The sequence below is a fragment of the Solanum stenotomum genome, chromosome 6 (assembly GCF_019186545.1).
Source record: "Solanum stenotomum isolate F172 chromosome 6, ASM1918654v1, whole genome shotgun sequence".
NCBI lineage: Eukaryota > Viridiplantae > Streptophyta > Magnoliopsida > Solanales > Solanaceae > Solanum > Solanum stenotomum.
Window position 1 is genome coordinate 28,740,959 of NC_064287.1, and position 27,337 is coordinate 28,768,295.

Here is a 27,337-nt window from a genome sequence, read left to right on the forward strand (position 1 = left end):
TTAACTTAAACCATGAATTAGTGAGTAGAATAGAGTCTAGGCACTATGGGTGGAAGGACCCATGAGTTCAACACCACATACCTTGAGTTCTTATGAAGGTCTTGAGAGTGTCTTCAATGGAAGCTTGGAACTTGGAGCAAGAGTCTCTTCAATCTTGAGGAAGGTTTTGGATTAGGGTTGTTAAGAGAACTTGAGAGAAAATGTGTCTAAGTATGGGAGAGGTGTTTTGGGAAATGTTTTAGAGATGGGAATTGAACTAATGGTATATAGGAAATAACATATGCCCTTTGGAAAAATTGTCCAACACTTAGAAAAAAAATGAGGGGGGTGAACAGTAAAAACGCTCACTGGAAATTGCATTTCCTGCCGGACAGATTTTACGAAAATGGGCATAACTTCTTCGTCCAAACTCCGAATGAGGTGAAAAGAAGTGCGATAGGTAGCTAACTCAAAGGGCTTTCCATGTATATGTTATGGGCCACCCAATTATTTGTGTGCTAGGAGATATGACCCTCCAAAGTAGACCCTCGAAAAAGGCTTCAGTTGGAAATTTCGGATTTTGATACGGTTGCTCTAAAATTTGGGTTAGACCCATTTCCCACTCAATTTGACCCCCTAAACAAGAATATGAAGTCGGATTTTCGAAAAACGAAATGGATTTTCTTTGATATAGCTAAACAAGTTTCCGATAACTTCCGAAGCACATTTTTAAGAACCTTTTGGGTTATTTCACTATTAGTTAAACTTATAAAGTAATTTAAACAAGTCCCATGGATCTAGTCTAAATAGGTACAAGACCTACTAAAAGTACAACTGGAAAAGATAAATAAAAGATACAGCTCCCACCATGCGGAAAGAAGAATAGAAGCTGCTGGAGATTTCCTTCGTCTTCACCTAATGAAATGTCACCAATCCTGCATCCAGACTATGTCAAAAGACATAGCAAGGGTAGTATCAGTACAAAGATACGTACTGGTACGCATCATCGGTCAACCCGATGCCCACCACATAACATAAGAAACCAACTAGTAAGATCATGAAATAAACCACTCGCTTCTCCACCTTCACCCTTTCATTCAAAAACCTCCAAATCACAGTAGCATTCTAACTACCAACCCTTTTTTAGTCAACCCACTTACCGGATTCTTGATCATAGCTTAACCATTCTAAACACATAGTCAATCCCCAAGTACCACCACCGACAATTCAACTAACCACTCACGTCATACCCTTGCTTCCTTGTCACATTACCCCACCATAGTCATATAATACATTAATTTAACTTTCTTCACACTAACCCAATTTTCTTTCCCCCAGGGTGAAATCGACCTAAGCATATTCCATCGCATTTACTATCTTTACTCCCAACTATAAATCGCCATAACACGTGTCCACTAAGTACAACCTATACAACCAATACAACACTATACTCACAAGCGTATATCAAGCATATACCATATTATCAACAAGCACACAAACACCGAACAACTTGCATTTAATACCACATCATTGGTCCTCTCACGGAACCCAAACTCAAACAGTTAGCATGCCAGAACGTGGCAATCGATCCGTAGTTAGTGAGCCAGAACGTGGCAGCCGATCCCATGTTTATGCCGGAACATGGCAATCCGTATTATTACGGAATGTGGCAATCCAATCCAAGTTAGTTATGCTGGAACGTGGCAACCGATCCCATTCACGCACTACAATCACAATCACAAGTAGATCTTCAAGATCATACAATTAAGTCATGATTTCATGGCAATGATAATTCATCTATCTCATTTACAACAAACGTGATCAACATTGCAATAGTTATACATATACAAGTATCATAATAAAGCAAGAACAAGCATACATCACACAATCATGATATCACAACGATCACCTACGGATTTCTCCTCAATCCCTACCATATATGTATATATATCGACCAAGCTCAGCCTTAGTTCATCATTAGGATTTCTTGTTAGGGTTTAATCACAATTCATCATAATTCATGAATTTCATCACTTCATTTTATCGGATGTAGCATACATTCATGAATCTAGTTCCACTTTTGATTTCATGTCCTTGTTTCTTGACCCAATGCTATCCATAATAGCAAATCTAGTTTCCAACAACACATTAATCCCCTCCCCCCCCCCCCACATGACATAAACCCACATACTATGAATTCTAGGAATTATTCATGGAAACTACTCGGTGCACGAAGGTAAACACACAACCCTACCATTGATTTACATATATTACGTAGTAAGCACAGATTTATAACTACTCAATTGTAAAAACCTAGCCTACATGGGCGCCAAGCAGTTACACAGAGTTTTTTACTTTGATTATTGTTTCTTCGAGTTCGTGACGGTGAATTTAGCCAAGAATTTGTAAGATTTCACCATCCCCATGCTAGAAAACTCCTTCTCCTTCATTCCCAAGCTTAGAGCAACTTTTCTGGGGTTTCTAGGGAATTTTACAACTTATTTAGGTATTTTACGAAGATGGAGAAAAGAGGATTTCTCGCTATTTACGTTCTGTCTTGCCTATCCCGCTATGGCGATCACATATCCCGCCCTGGCGCCGCTGCCCTAGCGGCAACAGGCCCGATGTGGCGAGATAGTTGCCNAAGCTTAGAGCAGTTGTTCTGCAGTTTCTAGGGAATTTGACGACTTATTTAGGTATTTTACGAAGATGGAGAAAAGAGGATTTCTCGCTATTTACGTTCTGTCTTGCCTATCCCGCTATGGCGATCACATATCCCACCCTGGCGCCGCCGCCCTAGCGGCAACAGACCCGATGTGGCGAGATAGTTGCCCAGAATTTTTGCGGATTTTTTTTCCTCCTAAATAACGACAGTTCGGGTCGTTACATTAGATACCAATTTACCCCTCGTTCGTTCCCAAATGACTAGTGCACGGATAATCGCATGCCCTAATTTCTGGAGTACTTCAACCTAATGCGTAGGGCTATCATGAAACCACCTCCACGAGTGGTGAATTACCAATTAGTGGATATAAATGAGGTACCATACCCAAAGGTCAAACGAAAATTGAGACAACACACGGAAACGAAAGTGGTTGAACTACACAGTCTGGCCTGTCAGAGCAGGAGCCCTCCCGCTGAGGCGGGGCTGCTGTGACGATGATATCCCGTTGAAGTGAGAGATCGGGAACCAGAAAAGGGAAGATATTTTCCCATTTCTCCCTTGAACTCCCAAAAACTCTCCCAAACCCTCTCGATCATTCTTCTTCGAACGTCGAAACTTCAAGTAATTTCGCATTCCTTATACTCTTTACTTCATTACTTGACTGACAACGATTGCATGCTGCTATTTAATTGGTTAGAATCGGTTTTGGGGTAGTTATTTTGAAATTTGAACTAAGTTGTTTGATTGGTATACTAGCATGGTCACTTCCCTTACGTCCCCAACGTTTCCACAACGTCCTGGGCGTAAGGAATTCATAAAAATATGGGTAAATCAATAAAAAAATTGGTGGGGGGGAGTTGAAAAGTTCCTTTGCTTAAAACTCAAATTTTAGGGGTATTTAGGAGTTATTCCACCTATATAATCGCATATTTAGGTTCTAGGGTAGTTAATATACTCTGATCTACTAAAAATCTGTTGAAAATGAGGTTTTTAGGACGAAGAGACACCATTATCGCGTTTGAAGTTCGTCCCAGATGAAGGTCGCTATGGCGGCCTTCATCCCGTTATGGCAGCTTTCATAATCCCGCCAAGGCGGGATTATGGCCGCTGTGGCGAGATTCGCCAGACAGTGGCCTACACTTAACACAATTTTTTTCTTTTCTTAACTCTTACTTTTTAGTCTTACGCCAACTACACTTTCGCATTCTAACTTATCTCCAACTCATTGAAGACTTTTCCAATGGTAGGACAAAACAACGAACACTTGCTTTCATCCGATTTACCGATGCCACCAGTCGAGAGAGACATCACGACAATCACAACACGAGGTTCTATTGTAAGAGGGGTTTTGTGCTGCACAAGCTAGAGGAGAAGGCACCTGCCTTTTATGCCCGCCTGATGGAGTTTGAGTGGATTTCGTTGACTGAGGTTCCACCAGATGCGCGCTCCACCTGGGTGAGGGAATCCTAAGCCATCCTCCCTACCGTCCGTTGGGATGACTCTTACCCTGTCATCTGGGTCCGGGGAGTCGGCATCCCCTTGAATGCCACCGCTATCAATGCAGATTTCGAGGCCAAGCTAAGGGAGATGGATCTAGAGTGGTTGAGGGATACGCTGGTTGAGCTTAAGCATGGGATCAGGTATATTGACTATTGCGGAGGGTATTACTAGCACGGATTGGTCACCCGATGCTAAGAGGTGGCTTCTCTTGGTGACTAGGAGGATCCGCCTGTCAGGCAACCGCACCAACGTGACCTTCCCCGAGCTTTGGTGGTGGCATGCGCCATATAGGGCATACAATTGAACGTGGGTGCACAGATCATCTCCGAATGGAAGATGTTTTATCGGGGCAACAAAAACGCCTTCTTCCTTCCAGGACTCATCATTGCACTATGCAAGTGAGCGGGAGTGCCGCTCTTCGATGATGATGAGGTAATTTCCATGGATCACCCACTTCACCCTCTTTTGGTCAGGTCAAGTTCCACTTCTAGGGGCAAGAGGGGTAGGACAAGCAAGGCTAGCAGTAGTAAGGCGGCCGTGGATTCAGACGATGAGGACCCACTCTCAGGTGCATGGGTTGAGGAAGACTTAGACGCTGTTTGGGAGAGGATAGGAATTGCTTATATTGAATTCACTCCGGTTCCACCCAGCACTGCCCTGGAGGTCGAAATGCTCCATCGCCAGCTGCGCAAGGAGAGGAGAAAGGGTGTGGTCGGGGATCATCTGATGCTTCAGATGTGGAAGACTATTAAGACCATATTTACTTGTGTGGCCCCCGGCAAGGAACTTCCCCGACTCGAGCCGCCGGACTTCACGGAGTTCTTTATGCTAAATGAGGCTTGGTTGACACCCCACTGAGAACCTCGATTCAGACATCGACACCACCCAGTCCGAGAGTCCTTGATCAGCTTTCCCTTTGCCCCTCTTAGACTTGTAATTTGGACAACTCTTCTTTTACCTTTCGCTTCACTGTGTTTTTGTAGCACATGGATGCCTGTTGTTCTGCGGTTTTCACATCCTTTCAGTTAATTACTCAATTTATCAACTGTTTCCGACTGCTGAGCACTGAAATATTTGTTAGGGTCAATCTGGATATCGTTAAGAGTTGATAATTTGTAACTAAGGGAAATAGGGGAGGTAGGCTGAGATCGCCCTGTCCTGCTTTGGAGGGAATAATCCCGCTCTAGCGGCCTCGCTATGGCAGGAATAATCCCGCCCCAGTGGCTCAAACGGGACCAGAACCCAGACCCAAAATTATGGGTCCTTTTTTGTTTCCCTTAAATTTTCCCAAGGTTCCCCCGATTTATCATACCATTAAATTCCAATAATCCTCTAACTAAGAGCGATCCTTGGCTATCCTAAATCAAACCATAATACATGAACCAACTCGTTCTAACCACTCCGCATCAACTATAACAGCTCCACATCATTAGTAAATCAGACTCCTAAAACAATTACTTCCACATACACAGTCATTTCACACAAGGAGCTTACATTCAGAGTTAATTCAACAACAAAAGTCACACATTCATAGTTATAATCACGCATCACAACAATTTAACTTTATTGGTTAATTCGCCCCATAGATGGCCATTACTGAGCATCTATGCCTTGTACAGCCCCTAAGGCCAGATACCAATTGGAACCTTCTAAGTTCCAATTACCTTTTGTTTGTATCATTTCAGTCATATCAACGATGTCCAGTTCACACTGTTGAGATACCAATTGGAATCGGGAGATACCAATTGGACTCAACTCATACCACAAGCGACACTCGCACGAAAGGATAGAAGAGAGGAGACAATTTCCTAGAATCCTTCGTAGATTCCACAAGATTAGATGTGGACGTCAACACACCAATCCGCATGAGTCTACTTTACATTTTGCTCTTATACGGGGAGACCGGTAACCTAGGCTCGAATACCAATTTGTCATGACCTAACCCATCGGGACGTGCGGGCACCCACTCTAACACCTAAGTCGGAGAACCCTCATATCCCAATAGTAAAAACATGCAGAAATTTTAAGAAAACAGGAATAAATATAACACTATGGTTTTATAAATAAAATCCTTGGACACACTATTAGTTAAACTTATAAGGTAATTTAAACAACTCCTAAGGATTAAGTCTAAACAGGTACAAGAGCTACGAAAAGTACAACTGGAAAAGATAAATAAAAGACACAGCTCCAACCATGCATAAGGAAGAATAAAAACTGCTGGAGATTTCCTTCGTCTTCACCTAATGAGACGTCACCAATCATGTATCCAGACTATGTCAAAGAACATAGCAAGAGTAGTATCAGTACAAACACACGTAGTGATAGGCATCATCGGTCAATCCGACGCCCACCATATAACATAAGAAACCAACTAGTAAGATCATGAAATAAACCACTCGCTTCTCCAACTTCACCCTTTCATTGTAACACCTCCAAATCACACTAGCATTCTAACGACTAACCCCGTTTTAATCAACCCACTTACTGGATTCTTGATCATGGCTTAACCATTCTAAACACATAGTCAATCCCCATGTACCACCACCGCCAATTCAACTAACCACTCACGTCATACCCTTGCTTCCTCGTCACATTACCCCACCATAGTCACATAATACATTAATTTAACTTTCTTCACACTAACGCAATCTTCTTTCCCCCATGGTGAAATCCACCTAAACACATTCCATTGCATTTACTATCTCTACTCTCGCCATTACATCCGACGAGCAACCAACTATAAATCATCATAACACGTGTCCACTAAGTACAAACCATACAACTAATACAACACTATACTAACAAGCGCATACAAAGCATATACCATATTTTCAACAATCACATGAACACCGAACAACTCACAATTAATAGCACATCATTAGTCCTCTCACGGAATCCAAACTCAAACAGTTAGCATGCGATCCCATGCTTATACCGGAACGTCGCAATCCAATCCAAGTTAATTATGTCGGAACGTGGCAACCGATCCCATTCACACACCACAATCACAATCACAATCACAATCACAAGTACATCTTCAAGATCATACAATTAAGTCATGATTTCATGGCAATGATAATTCATCTATCTCATTTACAACAAGCGTGATCAACATTGCAATATTTATACATATACAAGTATCGTAATAAAGCAAGTACAAGCATACATCACACAATCATGATATCACAACGATCACCTACAGATTTCTCCTCAATCCCTACCATATATGTATATATATATCGACCAAGCTCAGCCTTCGTTCATCATTAGGATTCTTATTAGGGTTTAATTACAATTCATCATAATTCCTGAATTTCATCACTTCATTTTATCGGATGTAGCATACATTCATGAATCTAGTTCCACTTTTGATTTCATGTCCTTGTTTCTTGACCCAATGTTATCCATAATAGCAAATCTAGTTTCCAACAACACATTAATCCCCTCCGCCCCCCCACAAGACATAAACCCACATACTATGAATTCTAGGAATTATTCATGGAAACTACTTGATGCATGAAGGTAAACACACAACCCTACCATTGATTTACATATATTATGTAGGAAGCACAGATTTATAACTACTCAATTGTAAAAACTTAGCCTACATGGGCGCCAAGAAATTACACGGAGTTTTTGACTTCGATTCGAATTTCTTCGGGTTCGTGACGGTGAATTTAGCCCAGAATTCGTAAGATTTCACCATCCCCATGCTAGAAAGCTCCTTCTCCTTCATTCCCAAGCTTTGAGTAGCTTTTCTGAGGTTTCTAAGGTATTTTACGACTTATTTAGGTATTTTAGGAAGATGGAGAAAATAGGATTTCTCGTAATTTACTTCTATCTCACCTATCCGGCTATGGCGCTCATTTATCTCGCCCTGGCGCCGCTGCCGTAGCGGCAACAGGCCCGCTGTGGTGGGACAGTGGCCCATAATTTTCACAGATTTTTGTTTCTCCTAAATAACGACAGTTCGGGTCGTTACACTAGACTTTCATTCCAATCATAAGGTGGAAACTGGTAACTATTTTCCTTCACTACCAGCATAAACTTTTCTGCTCTACTCTTCTCCAAGCAAAAGTGAAGCACTACATCATGGATGTGGCAGTATTTGACGTTATTGTTATATCCCCTCCTTGAAACCATTACCACATTACTGTGGATGAGATCCATCAAGTAACCTTCAGCTGCCTCTTCCATTAATATCCCAAATTCACTATTTTGCACAAATCCTTCTGCGATCCATAAACTTATCAATTTAGACACTCGAATGTTCGCATCCTCTGGAAACATTCCCATGTAGAGAAGGCAAGGCTTTAAATAATAGGGTAAGTTATCATAACCTAAAAGCATACTTTCCATACTATAGTCTTCAGTCTCACAATCAAGATAGGAAAATAGAGCTTTTTTAACTTCACGCCACCAAGATTCATTCATTTTATTCCTTTTAATTATTCCAGCAGCTAAGATAACCACAAGAGGCAATCCTTTGCACCTTTTTGTAAGATTAAATACTTTAATACATAATATCAGGATTTTGAAAATGATAATTTTACATAGAGATCGTAAGGGGCACATACCTGATGTGGAAGACATCATCACAGAGAGAAGCGGAAGCATTAGTCGTAAATTAGTTTCTATTCCTTACCATAACTTTATGTTACCACAACCGTCAGCGATGGAATTATTGTACAGAATATGTGATAACCCTAATGGGTGGAGGGAGGACCAATTTATAGAGGTTATGACTTAATCTGGTACGTCCATCAAGTAACCAAGGTTCGGACGAAATCTATTCCTTATTAAATACTATTTATGGTATTACTTGGGTTATAAGTAAACTTCGGTCATAAGTAAGAAATAATTAATAATAATTAATAGTAATTCTTACATTCTCCCACTTGGCCCGATGACCATATAAAATTAATATTTCATAAACATTAGTTGCGCGTGCAATAAATGTCTTCTATAATGTCCATCATACATACCACAATATAAAAACTACTAATGCGAGTTATGGCGGTTGTACATAAATTTTAAGCTACATACTTCCTTCCATATACTACTACATTAGCAACTTACCATACTAGGTTCATAAGCTATAAAAACATATAACATTATGGTCCACAATAATGTCTCATAGAGACTTATCTTGTAATATCTCAAAACAATAATGTATACACGATTATGAAAAATAAAAAATTCATTAATGTATATCAAAAACACATAATTTGAGCTCAGAGTATAAATACATCATAAATATATCAATTATCAGTACAACCAAGACTCATTCTTTGAACATGTTCTTTAAATTTCTTTGGTTGTAAGCCTTTTGTTAACGAATCTGCAATCATGAGATCAGTTCTAATATTCTCAAGTAACACCGTTTGTTTCTGAACTTCTTCCTTGATAGTTAAGTACTTTAATTCCATATGTTTGGCACATTTGGAGTACTTATCATTCTTGGAGAAGAATATTGTTGAAATGACCCAAAAGGTTCTTAAAAATGTGCTTCGGAAGTTACCGGAAACTTGTTTAGCTATATCAAAAAAATCTGTTTCGTTTTTCGAAAATCTGACTTCATATTCTTGTTTAGGGGGTCAAATTGAGTGGGAAATGGGTCTAAACCAAATTTTAGAGCAACCGTATCAAAATCCGAAATTTCCAAGTGAAGCCTTTTTCGAGGGTCTACTTTGGAGGGTCATATCTCCCAACACACAAATAATTGGGTGGCCCATAATGTATCCATGGAAAGCCCTTTGAGTTAGCTACCTAACACACTTCGTTTCACCTCATTTGGAGTTCGGACGAAAAGGTTATGCCCATTTTCGTAAAATCTGTCCGGTAGGAAATGCAATTTCCAGTGAGGGTTTTTACTGTTTTTTTTTCTAAGTGTTGGACCATTTTTCCAAAGGGCATATGTTATTTTCTATATACCATTAGTTCAATTCCCATCTCTAAAACATTTCCCAAAACACCTCTCGCATACTTAGACAAATTTTCTCTCAAGTTCTCTCAAGAATCCTAATCCAAAACCTTCTTCAAGATTGAAGAGACTCTTTCTCCAAGTTCCAAGCTTCCATTAAAGACACTCTCAAGACCTTCATAAGAACTCAAGGTATGTGGTGTTGAACTCATGGGTCCTTCCACCCATAGTGCCTAGACTCTATTCTACTCACTAATTCATGGTTTAAGTTAAGATTCATAAATTAGTCTTGTTCTTTGTAATAATTTCCTGCACATTGAATTTTAAACATGAAAAGTGATTGTTTTGAGCATGTTGTGACTCTAGAACTTGAATCTAAATTTGGAATGGATGTGGAGATTTTCATGTGGTATTGTGGGTGTTAAAAGGTGTTGTTGTAGGTTGTTCACTGGTTTGGCTGCATAATTACTACCCTATTTTCCATGCTCTTTGATTCCATTACATGCCTTCAAGGTGTTTGACAAAATGTCCAACTATGGAGAATTGATGAATCGATGCTTTAAAGCTTGAGTTATGAGATGTATGGCAATCCAGAGATGTGTTGATGACAAACTAAGCTTGTGTATATGTTCATTCCATACGTGAGATTGCATTAGAGCCTAATGGGAATTTCCTATATAAAGTGTTGCATGACCATGCCCGGTCCGGGGGAAAAGAACCGGACAACCATGTGAGAGGTTTATATCTCACCACCTAGGATGCTTGGGGTGTGACCAACATCAACCATGTGAGAGGTTTATATCTCACCACCTAGGATGCTTGGGGTGTCACCAACATCAACAATGTGAGGGGTTTATACCTTGCCACCAGCGTGTCCGGGTGTGAACAGCATCCCTCATCCTAAGTTGGGGTTATAGATTGGTTGGATCCTGTATACACATATGATATCTACTATTAGTGTAGATTTACTTAAACATGTTTTGACTTCACTTTGATCATGCATCCTCATATTGTTATTCATAATGCCTATGAAACTATTTCTTGTATTTCGATTGTGTCCTTGTCTATTGTTGTGTTGCACCCCGCATACTTAGTACATTCCAAGTACTAACGCATATTTTGCCTACATGATGTCACCATGTAGGGACCGGAGCTACTCTTGATCCTTCTCTCCATTCACGTGGCTAGTACGGTGCTTATCCGAGTTTGTTGGTGAGTCCTCAATGATTCAAGGGCTATGTTATGTTTCCTACTCCTATGTTTTGAGACTTTAGCTTGCAATTGTATTTTGACTAAGAGGGGAGCCAATAGTATGTCATGGCCCCCGTCCTATCTATGTATGTAGAGGTGTGCGTTGGACAAGTATTTTGTAAATGAGCTTGACTCTTGTTCTATGATGTCATTTTAAAATGGTTTGCCCTTAGTCCCTATTTCTCATTAATTAATGTTGTTTGTACTTCCGCGACCAATGAAGTGTGATGACAAGTTTGAGAGGCTTGTTTGGGGTTCCTTCGGGTTCCTCATTCGCCATGTCATGTCTAGGCCCTAGGCTTGGGTCGTGACAATTGTTGCATCATTATCACAATAAATTTTCAGCGGCTTGGTAATGGTGTCGACAACCCCAAGTCCTGAAATAAAGTTCTGCAGTCATAATGCATGAATTGTGGCTTCATAACATGCTACAAACTTTCTTTGCAGTTTATTTCATTAATCAATTTCAAGATTACTTTGATATCCTCCTAGCATTCCGACCGCAAAACTAATATTCGGTCTTGTGCAAGTTTGAACATACATCAAACTTTCAACAATAGAAGATAAGGAATTGTTTCCATTTCTTTTCGTTCTACATCATTCTTTGGGCATTGCATGAGATTAAATTTGTCCCTCTTTTTTTTAAATAGGAACTATTCTTGCTGAACAATTGTTCATGTTAAATCTCTTTATAGTTCTTTCTATATAGCCCTTTTGAGACAGTCCCAATAATCCTTGTGATCTATCACAAAATATTTCTATCCCTATCACATAGGATGCCTCACCCATATGTTTCATTTCAAAGTTCATAGAGAGAAATTCTTTCGTCTCACACAATATGCCTAAATCATTAGCAGCAAGTAAAATGTCATCAATATACAGGACTAAAAATATAAACTTACTCCCACTAATCTTTTGGTATATGCACCGATCAACGGTAATTTCCTTAAATCTAAAAGATGTTATGGTATCATTAAACTTTATATTCCATTGTCGTGAGGCTTGTTTGAGTCCATATATTGACTTCTTTAGCTTACACACCATTGGATCTTTTCCTTTAATTTTGAAACCCTCTGGTTGGTCCATATAAGCATCCTTCTCGAGGTCTCCATTAAGAAAGGTAGTTTTCACATCCATTTGATGTAACTCTAAATCATAATGAGATACCAAAGCCAAAACAATTCTTAATGAGTCTTTGTTTGAGACCGGTGAAAAGGTCTCTTTATAATCAATGCCTCCTTTTTTGAGTGTATCTCTTGGCAATAAGTCTGGCTTTATACCCTTCAGTATTACCATTAGAATCGCGTTTGGTCTTGAAGACCCATCTACACCCGATTCTTTTAGAACTTTTGGGTAATTGAACGAGATCCCTGACTTTGTTGTATTTCATGCATTTTAACTCTTCATTCATGGCATTAATCCATTTTTCAGACTCAGTGCTTTTTATGGCCTGTGAAAATGAAACCAGATCTTTATTAATTCCAATGTCAAAATCTGACTCTTGTAAATAAATTACATAATCATCTAAAATGGCTGATTTTCTTAATGACACTATTTGTGGTTCATTTGCGTCAGATACTTGTGAGTTAGTTCCTTCTTGAAGTGTTTCACCCAAATGTTGTTCAACATTGCTAAAGTGTTCTTCAATAAAAGGAACAACATTTGTGATTGGCGCGGAAGTAGGTACATTCATGGGCAATGAAATATTTACCCTTACCTCATTAATTTTTATACTTTGTCGTTCAACACTCCCACTAACTTCACCATTCTCAAGGAATTTTACAAATGGACCTAGACATTGTTCTGATTCGTTATACTTTCTATAATATTCACCACCTCTATCTAACATATGATTTTCACTTTCCTATCTAATTGTCTTCCAATCTCATTAATGTTCACTTTGAGAATGTCTGCGGCTTGAGATTTTTCTTTCAACAAATAGATAAATCCATAACGTGAAAAGTCACCGATAAAGGTGATAAAATATTTTTATCCACCTAAAGATGCAACATCAAAGGGTCCACCAATATCAGTGTGTATAATTTCAAGAAGCTGAGTGCTCCTTATGACACCTTTCTTGGTATACTTGGTTTGCTTTCCTTTAATGCAATCCAAACATATATCAAGATCAATAAAATTCAAATGCGGAAGAATCTCATTCTTTACTAACCTTTTTAATCCTTCTTTGGATACATGACCCCAAACGTTTATGCCACAAATAAGCAGAACTTTCATCTAGTGAACTACGTTTAATTCCAACATTTTGATGAATAGTAAGAAGGAATTCAGAAAAATTATTATCGAGTTTCAATCTATATAAACAATCAATAAGAACACCAGAACCATAAAAATAGTATTCTTTTATAAATTGAAACAACCATGTCCAAACTTAAAATCAAATCCAGAAACATCAAGTCTTGAAAGAGAAACCAAATTCCTAGAAACTTAAGGAACATAAAGAGTCTAAAATAGATCAAGGTGATGTCCAGTCTCCAAGATCAAACAATAAGTCCCTATGCCTTCAATTTTAGCCTTCATGTGATTTCCCATGAACAAGAAATCCTTATTTAGATTTGTAGTTTGGATCATAGTGAATCCCTGCAACATAGTGGATACATGAGTAGTTGCACCAGAATCAAGCCACCAAGTATTATTAGGAACTTCTACTAAATTTGATTCGAAACATACAAAGGCACTAAATGTACCTTTCTTTTCAAACCAAGCTTTACGTTTCATGCAATCTTTCGATAGTGTCCTTCCTTTTTACAGAAACGACACACATCTGCCTTGAGTTCCTTATGAGCATCTTGTGGAACTTTAGCAAGTGCTTTCTTTTTCTTAAACTTGTTGGCTTTCACTTTAAGTCCTTTACCAGCTCCTTGACCCATGAGGTTAATGGAATGACCTCCTTGTTTCTTAACTCTTGACTCCTCTAAGTAAGCATACTGGACAACTCACTAACATCCCATTATCCTTAAAAGTGTTATAGTTAATTTGGAATGGTTCATACTCAAGAGGCAATGAGTTCAAAATAAACTGAACCAAGAAGGTGTCATCCACTTTCATCCCCAAGGTCGAAAGTCTTGCTGCAATGTTAGTTATCTCGATGATATGATTTTGCATACTGTGAGACCCATCAAACTTCATGGTCGTGAGTTCAGCCATTAGTGTACCAGCGAGAGACTTATCAGCAGAACGAAAATATTCTCCCACAAACATCAGGTATTCCCTGGCACTTTTTTGTTTATGGAATAGTACACTTAATGTCGTTAGCAATAGTCATTCGCATATACATAAGGCTTAATATGTTAGAGTGCTCTCATGATTTATGAAAAGACTTCTCATCCTCACTGCTCTTATCAGTAATGGCAGTAGGTTTGTCATTCAACAGAGCCAAGTCAAGATCCATCACACATAAGTGGAACTGGACTTGTTCATGTCATTCAGAGAAGTTCATTCCATTGAACACAGTAATAGATGAAGCATGCGAATGAAGAGGAATAACTGCAAAATAGATATACATGCTCACAAAATTAAAAAATAATGTGAATTCAGTAAAGCGATAAAAATATATCGTAATTCTTCTTTGGGTAGATATTAAGACACATTATCATAATTAAAATGTCATTTTTATCTTTAATAGGTGATTGAATATTTTTAATCAAATATATACAACATCTTTGGATTTACAATATATGTTTGACTAAAAAATATTAATTTATCTCATAATTTTCACTATTCGTAGAATGATAGATTCACGTTTGAGTAAATTCTTAAGTTCTAGCAATAGTGAAAGTCAATTTATCTATTTATTTTTCAATATAGGCATTTAATCAACCTTCATAGATAAATGACAATTTTATGAATGCATATTTTTTAAAACCATACTAGTTTGGCCACTGTGATGACTAACAAACTATATGAATACAAATGCACACATAATCTCATAAAATTTAGTGCATGTGAATAATTTTAAACATTTTATTTTGGCCACTTTGGTGACTAACAAACTATAGAATCATAATACATGCATCAAGTGATCAGAAATATTATATGTGTAGACGCTAATTTCTCTAGTTTGGCCACTTTGGTGACTAACAAACTATATAAATACAAATGCATACATAATATCATAAATTTTTGGGCATGTGAATAATTTTATACATTTTAGTTTGGCCACTTTGGTGACTAACAAACTATAGAAACATAATACATGCATCAGGTTGAAAAACCAGACCCAGTCTCTCTTGGAATACTGAATATGCCAATAAATAATGAATTGTATGTCAAGTGATCATAAATATTATATGTGTAGACATTAATTTCTAATTTGGCCACTTTGGTGACTAATAAACTATTTTGCACAAAGTACACACATATTATTTACTAAATAGTATAACAACCACTTTAATTTATTGCACAATTTAAAAGCAAAACATAATTATTACATTATGGGAACCTAAACCATAAGAAACTAGGAAGAAGGCTCGACCATAGAGTTAGTACCCACCAATACAAAACAATATTGAAGAGGATCTTAAAAAGATTTTTTTTTAATTAACCTCAATGTACACGTTCTTTCAAAGAAACTTATTGTTTTTACTTTGTTCTCATTAATGTAACAATAAAATTCGTTCAAGTTTGCAGGTTATATTGTGTTGCACTCTTACATCATCTTAGATAGATATTATTGGAACATTGATAGTAAGTATTGATGTGGAGCATGTGATAAACACTACATCATAAATAATGAATGTTTTATATACGAAGATTATCGGTTCAAAATTCCAGGCTCTGATGCGACATGTAAGATTAAATACTTTAATACATAATATCAGGATCTTGAACACCATAATCTTACATAGAGATCGTAGGGGCACTGTCACGACCCAGACCATCGTAATTGGCACCCACACTAACCCTCCGGTGGGAGAACCATTAATACAACTCAAACAAGACACTAAACCAATAACTAAGGCATTTAAACTACGAAAACAAATTAAATAACTAATTAATGAAGTTCTCATAAACTTCAACAAGAAATCTGAAGAACTATACTAAACAAATGCGGAAGAACCAACCTAGAACCTGAAAGTCAATGTACCAAAACATCTAAACAAATGATCCACCTCTAAACAAGAAAGGATACATCCCCAACTAATGAACTAATCAACTAACTAGAACAAATATCTAAGTCTGAAAATGATGGACATTGACGAAAGATAATCTCATGGCTGCTCGGAAGAATTGGCTCACCCTTGAATTCAAAGCGACGATCACTGATCTTCTAAGCGAGGTCTGTCAATAGTCGTGTGAAGATGCCCTGTGCTCAATAAAAATAAAAGCAAGTGTAAAATCAGTACACAACCACAGTGTACTGGTAGGATCACGCGGCTATCCCACTAGTGCAACATAAACAAGTCAAACAACATTATAATCACATGCATATATATCAACATCACCAACATGAAGAATCAACAACACATTTCACATTTATCACCACATCATTGGTCCTATCATGGAACCCAAACTCAAACAGTTAGCATGCTGGAACGTGGAAACCGAACCCATATTTATGCCAGAACGTGACAACCGATCCCATAATTATGCCAAAGCGTGGCAATCCGATCCAAGTTAGTTATGTTGAAACGTGGCAATCTGATCCCATTCACACACCACAATCACAAACACAAGTACATCATCAAGATCATACATTTAAGTCATGATTTCATGGCAATGATAATTCATCTATCTCATTTACAACAAGTGTGATCAACATTGCAACATTCATACATATACATGTATCAGAATGAAGCAAGAACAAGTATACATCACACAATCATAGAATCACAACCATCACTTACTTCGAAACAAGCTTGAAACCCTAAGAAACTTGATCCTTCCCTTTCCGTATTCGTTCCGCTTGTTCTTGGTCTACAAACAATCACAGTAACACGGGAATCAACAAACAATCGCTAATTACCCGAATTACTAACAATTCTATGAACCCTAGATCAAACTCCATGATCCCAATTACCCAATTTAGGGTTGTTTCTACCATATAATATATAACAAAACCCTCCTTAATCAATATTCACCCATTCTATTACGTTCTATGGATCGAGAAACGAATTCGGAGAGTGAAAAGCTTACCTTTAGCCTCAAGAATGGTTAAAAATGAGTATAAGTTGCCTGGGGTTCGTTCCTTAGCTCTAAAAGTTGAAAAGTGCCAAATAAGGTCATTTAGGGGTTTATTAACGACATTGAGTTGCGTCTGGCATGCCACAGCAACCCTCACCCCGCTGTAGCGGTGGCGCCAGAGCGACCCAACTTCCCGCCAGGGTGGCATTCTTGAACCAGTGAGCTATTCATCTTTCACCTAGGATTTTAAGTCTCGTCATACCTGCCACAGCTCCCCATATCCCGTTGTGGTGCCCTCACCATAGCGGCCAAACTCCCGCCAAAACGGCACAAACGAAACCAGAGAGTCAATTGATGGAATTCTGAAATCTCATTTCACAACGCACCTCTAACCCACGACGATCAGAAAATACCCTTTACGCTAAGATCGATTATGGGAGTTCTACTCGCCCGAATTCAATTATGTAAAGTCGTACGGTTCCCGTAACAAGTTATCTAACTACTCATGCAATCAAAATCAAAAACAACTCACCTGATTGTTACCAGATTTCCCCACACCTCAAGGACTCCGATTTCGTCCAAATCTTGACAAAGTTAAGAAAATACAAATACTACGAAAAAGTTTTTCCAGCCTTGGATTTTTCCCCGTTGGTATTTCTATAACGACGAAACCCGGACGTTACAATAGATACCAATTTACCCATCACTCGTCCCCGAGTGACAAAACTTAGGAAAAAATAGGCTAAGGAAAGAATGAAGTAGTACCTGATTTGACGAACAATTGGGGATACTTGTCTCGCATGTCCCTCTCGATCTCCCAAGTAGCTTCCTCAACTGGACGATGCTTCCATTGAACTTTGACGGACTTAATCTCATTGGCCCTCAACTTATGCACATCATGATCAAGAATAGCAATCAGTTCCTCCTCATATTGGAGGTCTTTGTCTAGCATAATTGAGTCCTACTTAATGATATAATCTCTGTCAGCATGATATCTCTTCAACATAGACACATGACATACTTGATGAACACCGGATAGATTAAGGAGTAGAGCCAAGCTACACACCACCGGCCCTATACATTCAAGAACCTCAAAGGGACCAATATATCGCGGGCTTTACTTGCCCTTCTTACCAAATTTCATCACCCCTTTCATGGTGATACCTTAAGAAGAACATTCTCACCAGTCTGAGCATCCTTCACTAAATCAACCCCCAAAGGTTTAACATCTCCAGCCTCGAACCAACCTATGGGTGACCTACATCCCCTCCCATATAATGCCTCAAATGGTGTCATATCAATACTGGAGTGATAACTATTATTACTGGAAAACTCACACAAAGGTATAAATTTATCCCAATGCCCTCCCAAATCAATCACACATGCCCTAAACATTTCTTCCAACACTTGAATAGTCCTCTCAGATTGTCCATCCATCTGTGGATGAAAGGCTATACTAAAAGTGAGTTGTGTGCCAAATTCATCATGCAATTTCCTCCAAAACTTGGAAGCGAATTGGGTACCACGATCTGAGATGATAGAAAGGGGCACCCCATGTAACCTCACTATCTCTTTCACATACACCTTAGGCAATTATTCAACGTTATAATCTGTTCTTACCTGAATGAAATGGGCTGACTTAGTCAATCTATCAACTACTACCCAAATAGAATCAAATTTCCTCAAAGTCTTGGGAAGACCAACAACAAAATCCATAGCTATTATTTCCCACTTCCATTCCGTAATTGGCATTTTTTGAAGTAAACATGCAGGCCTTTGATGCTCATATTTTACTTGTTGGCAATTTTGACACTTCGCCACAAACTCCACTATGTCTTTCTTCATGCCCGACCACCAATAAATTCGTTTCAGATCTCTATACATCTTGGTCACACCCAGATGAAAAGAATATCGCGAACCATCAGATTTTGCCAATAATCTTTTAATCAAGTCATCAACTCGAGGAACACAAATCCTCCCTTTAACACTGAGTACACCATCCGCATCAAGAGTGGTCTCTTGTGCCTTACCATTCGCCATCCTTTCCTTGAGTTCGTTCAAATTTTCATCCTCAAATTATTTAGCCTTGATCTCCTCAATGAATGTGGCCTTAACTTCAATGCCAGCTGTCACCCCGCCTCTTTCAGAGATGCACAACTGCATGAACTTAGACTCTAGGGTCTGAATTTCTTTGGCCAAAGGTTTCTTGGTTAGACTCAAGTAAGCTAAGCTACCCATACTTACCACTTTTCGACTCAAAGTGTCTGTCACAACATTAGCCTTACCCGGATGGTATTGAATGGTCACATCATAATCTTTGAGTAACTCCATCCATCTTCGTTGTCTCAAATTCAGATCCTTTTGAGTGAACACATGCTGAAAACTACGATGATCAGTAAACACTTCACACTTAACACCATAAAGATAATGCCGCCAGATCTTAAGAACAAATACTATCGCCGCCAACTCTAATTCATGCATTGGATAATTCCTCTCATGCACCTTCAATTGTCGTGAGGCATAAGCTATAACATTCTTATCCTGCATCAACACAGCACCCAAACAAGAATGTGAAGCATCACAATAAACAATAAAGTCTTCACCTTCCACCGGTAATTCTAGAATGGGTGCGGTGGTCAAGAGAGTCTTGAGCTTTTGAAAGGTCTCCTCTCATTTTTCAGTCCATTCAAATGGTATCTCTTTTTTGGTCAAATTGGTCAAGTGAGTAGTAATTGAAGCAAAATTCTTAACAAATCGACAATAATAGTTAGCGAGTCCCACAAAACTCCTAACCTCCGTCACAGAGCTAGGCCTAACCCAATTCTTAACCACTTCAATCTTTTGAGGATCTAGCATTACACCTTCTTTTGACACTACATGCCCCAAAAATGCAACTAATTTCAATCAAAATTCACACTTTGAAAATTTAGCATATAACTTTTGTTCCCCAAAACACCCAAAACAATACGAAAATTGTTGGCATGCTTTTCTTCACTTTCCGAATAAACCAAAGTATCATCAATAAAGACTATCACAAAGGAATCAAGAAATGGCTTGAACACCTCATTTATCAAACTAATGAAAGTTGCAGGCACATTGGTCAAACCAAAAGACATAACCAAAAACTCATAGTGCCCATAATGAGTTCTAAACGCCGTCTTAGGCACATCCTCAGGCCTAATTTTCAATTGATGGTAACCGAATCTTAGATCAATCTTTGAGAAAACCGTTGCACCTTGCAATTGGTCAAAGAGATCATCTATTCTAGGCAAGGGGTACCTATTTCGAATAGTGACTCTATTTAATTGTCGGTAATCTATACACATCCTCGTACTACCATCCTTCTTCTTAACAAACAAAACGCACCCCATGGGGAAGCACTAGGGCGAATAAATCCCTTATCAAGGAGCTCTTGGATTTGAGCGTTAAGCTCTCTTAATTCTGCCAGAGCCATGCGATATGGAGGGATAGAAATGGGACGAGTACCAGGCTCTAAATTAATGCAAAAATCTATATCTCTATCCAGAGGCATACCAAGCAAGTCATTAGGAAACACTTCACTAAATTCAGACACCACAGGAATAGACCCAATGGATGGAGCCTTAATCTCAACATCCATAACATGAGCCAAATAAGGCAAACAACCCTGATCTACTAATTTACTGGCCCAAATTGAGGATATAATCTTAGCTTGCTTAGGCTTGTACACCCCTTCCCACTCTAATTTTTCCCTTCCCAGATTTTCTAGAGTTACAGATTTAGTATTACAATTAAGCATAACATAATAGGGGGACAACCAAATCATGCCTAAGATTATGTCAAAATCAATCATATCCAAAATCATCAAATCAGCCCAAGTCTAAAAACTCATAAACACAATAGGACAAGCACGATAGACATGGGTAACTATGACTGACTCTACAATTAGGGTAGAAACACTAATAGGGGCATCAAGAATATCATAAATCATCTCAAAATCAGAGGTAAATCTCACAAATACATATGAATAAGTAGAACCCGGATCAAACAACACATTAGCCATCCGGTCACAGACAAGAATAGTACCTATGATCACCGCGTCGGACGCCTCCGCCTCATTCTTGCCCAGAAAAGCATAACATTGAGCCCTATTATATTGTCGAGATACTTCCCTGCCTGGTTGTGTGTTATCCCTACCTCCATTACCATACCATTTCCTCTACCTCCACGGCCTCGTTGATTACCTCCTCACCCACCTTGTGGACATCCTCTACCATTATTACCGTTCCCCGTGGGTACTACTACTCTAGACTGCTGCTGCTGAGCGAAATCTAACACACGTGGGTGGGGACAATCTCTCCTCATATGCCCAGGTTCACCACAATTGTAGCAAGTACAATCAAAAGGTGGTCTGCTGCCCGTCGAAGGCACAACACTCTAACTATCCTAAAAATTATGAGATGGAGTTCCCGAGTAGTTACATGTAGAGGTGGACATAGCAGACTGAATCGGCTTGGCTGCAAGTGTTGGCCTTCCAGACCACTTAGAGTAAGAGCCTTGAAAGTTACCAAAATTCTTTGCCCTTTTTGCCCAAGCCTTAGCTTGATCGTCTCGCCTCACCCCCTCCACTTTCTTAACATAGTTTGTTACCTCATTTAAACTCCTCCCTGCAGAAGTCATATGAACAGATAATACTTGCATCTTAGAATTCAAACCTCTAATAAACAACCGAATCCTCTCCTCCTCAGTAGTAACTAACTATGTGGCATATCTGCCTAAAGCATGGAACTTGGCCTCATAAGCAGCCACATACATACAATCCTNTCTCGCCTCACCCCCTCCACTTTCTTAACATAGTTTGTTACCTCATTTAAACTCCTCCCTGCAGAAGTCATATGAACAGATAATACTTGCATCTTAGAATTCAAACCTCTAATAAACAACCGAATCCTCTCCTCCTCAGTAGTAACTAACTCTGTGGCATATCTGCCTAAAGCATGGAAATTGGCCTCATAAGCAGCCACATACATACCATCCTGCTCTAAAGCCATAAATTCATCCTTCATGCGATCCCTCAAAGTTCTAGGCACATACTTCTCTAGAAATAGAGCATGAAATTGGGTCCAAGTAAGTAGAGGTAAAGTAGAAGATCTGCACTCCATATAAGCTCTCCACCACTGCTTGGCCTCACCTTGAAGTTGGAAAGACACGAACTCAACCCCATGTTGGTGAACAATATCCAATTTATGCAGCCTCTCATAACAGACTAACATAAACTCATAAGAATCTTCAGTCTCAGAACCAAGAAATATCAGATGCTTAAGCTTCAAAAACTTAGTCAACATATCATGCTCATTCCCAGTCATAACAGAACCCAACAAACAACGGAAGAAAGCATCAGTACCTACATTTCCACCCATCTTGTGTGCAGTGCTAGCAACAGGAGGATTAGCGGGAGCTTGAGTTGCTTGAGTAGATGGAAGCACTCCAGGACCAGCCAACCCTTTCAAGAACGCCATAATTTGCTGAGCGAACACCGGATCGATGGGAAGAACAACCGTAGTCTCCGCTAGCACCACTTCCTCTTGTCCATTTTCCTCAACATCCCCAGCCTCAATATCTTCATCTATCTCCTTATTATGCGCAGGAGGGTTCTCATTCATATGAACATTACCAATCGGTACCTCATTCACAGCAGGCGTTACTCTCCCACGGCCTCTACCCCTAGCTCTTCCTCGACTGCGACCTATCACTGCAGATTCCTCAGTTGGAGCATTGACAGGAGCTACAGGCCTAACACCGTTATACCTAGTATTAACCATCTGCGGACAGAAGAGTAAAGGAAGTTAGATACCAATTTGAAATGACAGATACCAATTGGAATCAAGTCATAGCACGACAAGAGACAAGAGAAAAATATAGAGATTTCCTAAAGTCCTATAGCCTCTAGAAGAAAAGTAAAGGCGTCCTCGTATCATTCTGTGAGACTCTATTAGACTCGTTTCGTAAGATCGATATCAATGAATCTAGGCTTTGATACCAATTTTGTCACGACCCAGACCGTCGTAATTGGCACCCACACTAACCCTCCGGTGGGAGAACCATTACTACAACTCAAACAAGAAACCAAACCAATAACTAAGGCATTTAAACTACGAAAACAGATTAAATAACTAATTAATGAAGTTCTCATAAACTTCAACAAGAAATCTGAAGAACTATACTACACAAATGTGGAAGAACCAACCTAGAACCTGAAAGTCAATGTACCAAAACATCTAAACAAATGATCCAAGTCTAAACAAAGAGGGATACATCCCCAACTAATGAACTAATCAACTAACTAGAACAAATATCTAAGTCAGGAAATGATGGACATATACGAAAGAGAATCCTGTGGCAGCCCGAAAGAATTGGCTCACCCTTGAATTCGAAGCGACGATCACTGATCTTCTATGCAAGGTTTGTCAATAGTCGCGTAAAGATGCCATGTACTCAACAAAAAAAAGAGCAAGTGCAGAATCAGTACACAACCACAACCACAATTTACTGGTAGGATCACGTGGCTATCCCACTAGTGCAACATAAACAAGTCAAACAACATTATAATCACATGCATATATATCAACATATACAACATCATCAACATGAAGAATCAACAACGCATTTCACATTTATCACCACATCATTGGTCCTATCATGGAACCCAAACTCAAACAGTTAGCATGCCGGAATGTGGCAACCGATCCCATATTTATGCTAGAAGGTGGCAACCGATCCCATAATTATGCCAGAACGTGGCAATCCGATCCACGTTAGTTATGCTGAAATGTGGCAGTTTGATCCCATTCACACACCACAATCACAAACACAAGTACATCATCAAAATCATATATTTAAGTCATAATTTCATGGAAATGATAATTCATCTATCTCATTTACAACAAGTGTGATCAACATTGCAACATTCATACATATACACGTATCATAATGAAGCAAGAACAAGTATACATCACACAATCATAGAATCACAACCATCACCTACCTCGAAAAAAGCTTGAAACCCTAAGAAACTTGATTTTTCCCTTTCCGGATTCGTTCCACTTATTCTTGGTCTACAAACAATCACAATAACATGGGAATTAACAAATAATCGCTAATTACTCGAATTACTAACAATTTTATGAACCATATATCAAACCCATGATCCCAATTACCCAATTTAGGGTTTTTTTCCACCATAGAATCTATAACAAAACCCTCTTCAATCAATATTCACCCATTCTATTACGTTCTACAGATTGAGAAACGAATTTGGGGAGTGAAAAACTTAGCTTTAGCCTCAAGAATGGTGAAAAATGAGTATGAGTCGCTTAGGAGTCGTTCCTTAGCTCTAAAAGTTGAAAAGTGCCAAATAGGGTAGTTTAGGGGTTTATTAACGACATTGAGTCACGTCTGGCCCGCCACAGTGGCCCTCACCCTGCTGTAGCGGCGACGCTAGAGCGACCCAACTTCCCGCCAGGGCGGCATTCTTTAACCAGTGAGCTATTCATCTTTCACCTACGATATTAAGTCTAGTCGTACCCGCCACAGCGCCCTATATCCCGCTGTAGCGGCCCCGCCACAGCAGCCAAACTCCCGCCAAAGCGGCACAAATGGAACCAGAGAGTCAATTGAAGGAATTCCAAAATCCCATTTCACAACATATCTTTAACCCACCACGATAAAAAAATATCATTTATGCTAAGATCGATTCCGAGAGTTCTACTGGCCCGAATTCAATTCTGTAAAGTCGTACGGTTCCCTTAACAAGTTATCTAACTACTCATGCAATCAAAATAAAAAACAACTCACCCAATTATTACCAGATTTCCCCACACCTCAAGGACTCCGATTTCGTCCAAATCTGGACAAGGTTGGGAAAATATAATACTACGAAAAAGTTTTTTCGGCCCCGAATTTTCCCTCGTTGGAATTTCTATAACAACGGAACTCGGTCGTTACAGGCACATATCTGATGTGGAAGACATCATCACAGAGAGAAGCAAAAGCATTAGTCGTTAATTGGTTTCTACCTCCTTGCCCTAACTTTATGTTATCACAACCGTCAGCGATGGAATTATTGTAGAGAATATGTGATAACTCTAATGGGTGGAGGGAGAACCAATTTATAGAGGTTATAACTTAATCTGGTACGTCCATCAAGTAACCAATGTACGGACGAGATCTATTCCTTATTAAATATTATTTATGGTATTACTTGGATTACAAGTAAACTTGAGCCATAAGTAAGAAATAATTAATAATAATTCTTACACTTTTTGAAAGTGCTAGACTCACATTTTGTAGTTCGGGCGGGCAACCTTCATGCTGAAATACTTTTTTCTACAACAATTGGCAGCTTTCCTCTATTGCGAGGAATGGAAGGAAATAAGGATCAATATGGCGCATGACATGGGCACCAACTTTCACAAGTCGAGTTGTTATTACTATTCTGCTTATATTTCCAACATCTGGAAAACAAAGCCTTAAGTCATCCCACGCCATACAATCCCACATACCATCCAAGACAATGAGATATCTCTTACTCATTAAGCTTCTCCTCAATAGGTCGGCAAGGACGTCATCCTTATTTCCATTGTCCTTAGAACTTGTAACTTGACTGAAAATCACTTGTAATAGCTCTCTTCGATTATATGTTTGGGAAATGATGCACCATGCTTGAACCTCAAAATGGTGAACAATGCTGACATTATTATACATCTTTCGAGCACAAGTTGTTTTGCCTTGTCCCCCCATCCCAACAATAGGGATGACATCTAGTTTATTTGTCCCTCGAGTCAGATGATGACTTATTTTTTCTTCTGCTTTCTCAAAACCCACAACTCCTCGTCATTCGTAAGATTGCTCTATTCAATTGGCAGATGTTTAGATGGCTCAACCACAGAGTAGGGCCTAACAGAGAGGTTCTCCGACTCTTAGTCACCTCCGTATAGATATACTTGACCTCTTTTATGATTCCAGGAAATGAACAAAAAGAATCTTCAAGAACATTATATTGAACAAGAATCAAGTCAATAGCAACTTCAGCTTCATATGCCAAACTGACAGTATTTTTCTGAAAATCTATAAGAATTTCATGTTCGTGTTACACCTTTGCAGCATCTTTAAAATCATGTGTTAGAGATGAGAGCTATTTCACTAAAATGCCAACATGAGGCTTCATCATGAAACTTAAACCTATTTCAGATTTCAACATATCATTCAATTTTCTAAGCAGAGAATCAACAAAGCTCGATCCACCAACAGTGAGAAACTCATGAGATGGAATGAATTTTAAGGATTTGTACTACGTCTCTACTCGTGCCTTTAGATATTCAATTTTCTCCAATAAATGTATCGTCCCAAGATCAATCTTGTTGGCGTCTTCTTTGATTGTAGATCCTACAGGAAGCATTTGAACTACACATAGTATGTCGCCCACAAGAACTCCAATCATTTATAAGACTTCATTCAACCTCTTTTCATTAATAACATAATTTGGCACTCCACCGAGAAAAACCAACAAAATCTCTATTGTTGCATCAATGTTTTGAGCAGATACATTAGTTGTGAAGTTCTTAGGTTTTTTATTTCTAAGATACACCAGAAGACTACGGAGATGAACTGAAAATATTTTTAGTTATTTCTTGTCCTTGAAAGTTCTTGATTGAGTAAACTTTGAAGCCTTTAGCTCACTGAGAAAAATCTTCTTCATTTCCAGCTCCACTAGCACAACCAAGAATAGTACATAAGGAGGCTCAATCTTGAAACAAAATGTATCACTTCCATCCTCTTTTAAATCTTTATCAGTATCATCTCTTTTAAATCGACATCATCTTCATCCTCTTTTAAAT

At 38.9% G+C, this 27,337-nt stretch overlaps 1 pseudogene; it reads right to left on the reverse strand.

The window, feature by feature from the left end:
• LOC125868642 (putative late blight resistance protein homolog R1B-17) overlaps positions 1-27,337 on the reverse strand; it is a 30,527-nt pseudogene that overhangs the window by 2,532 nt on the left and 658 nt on the right.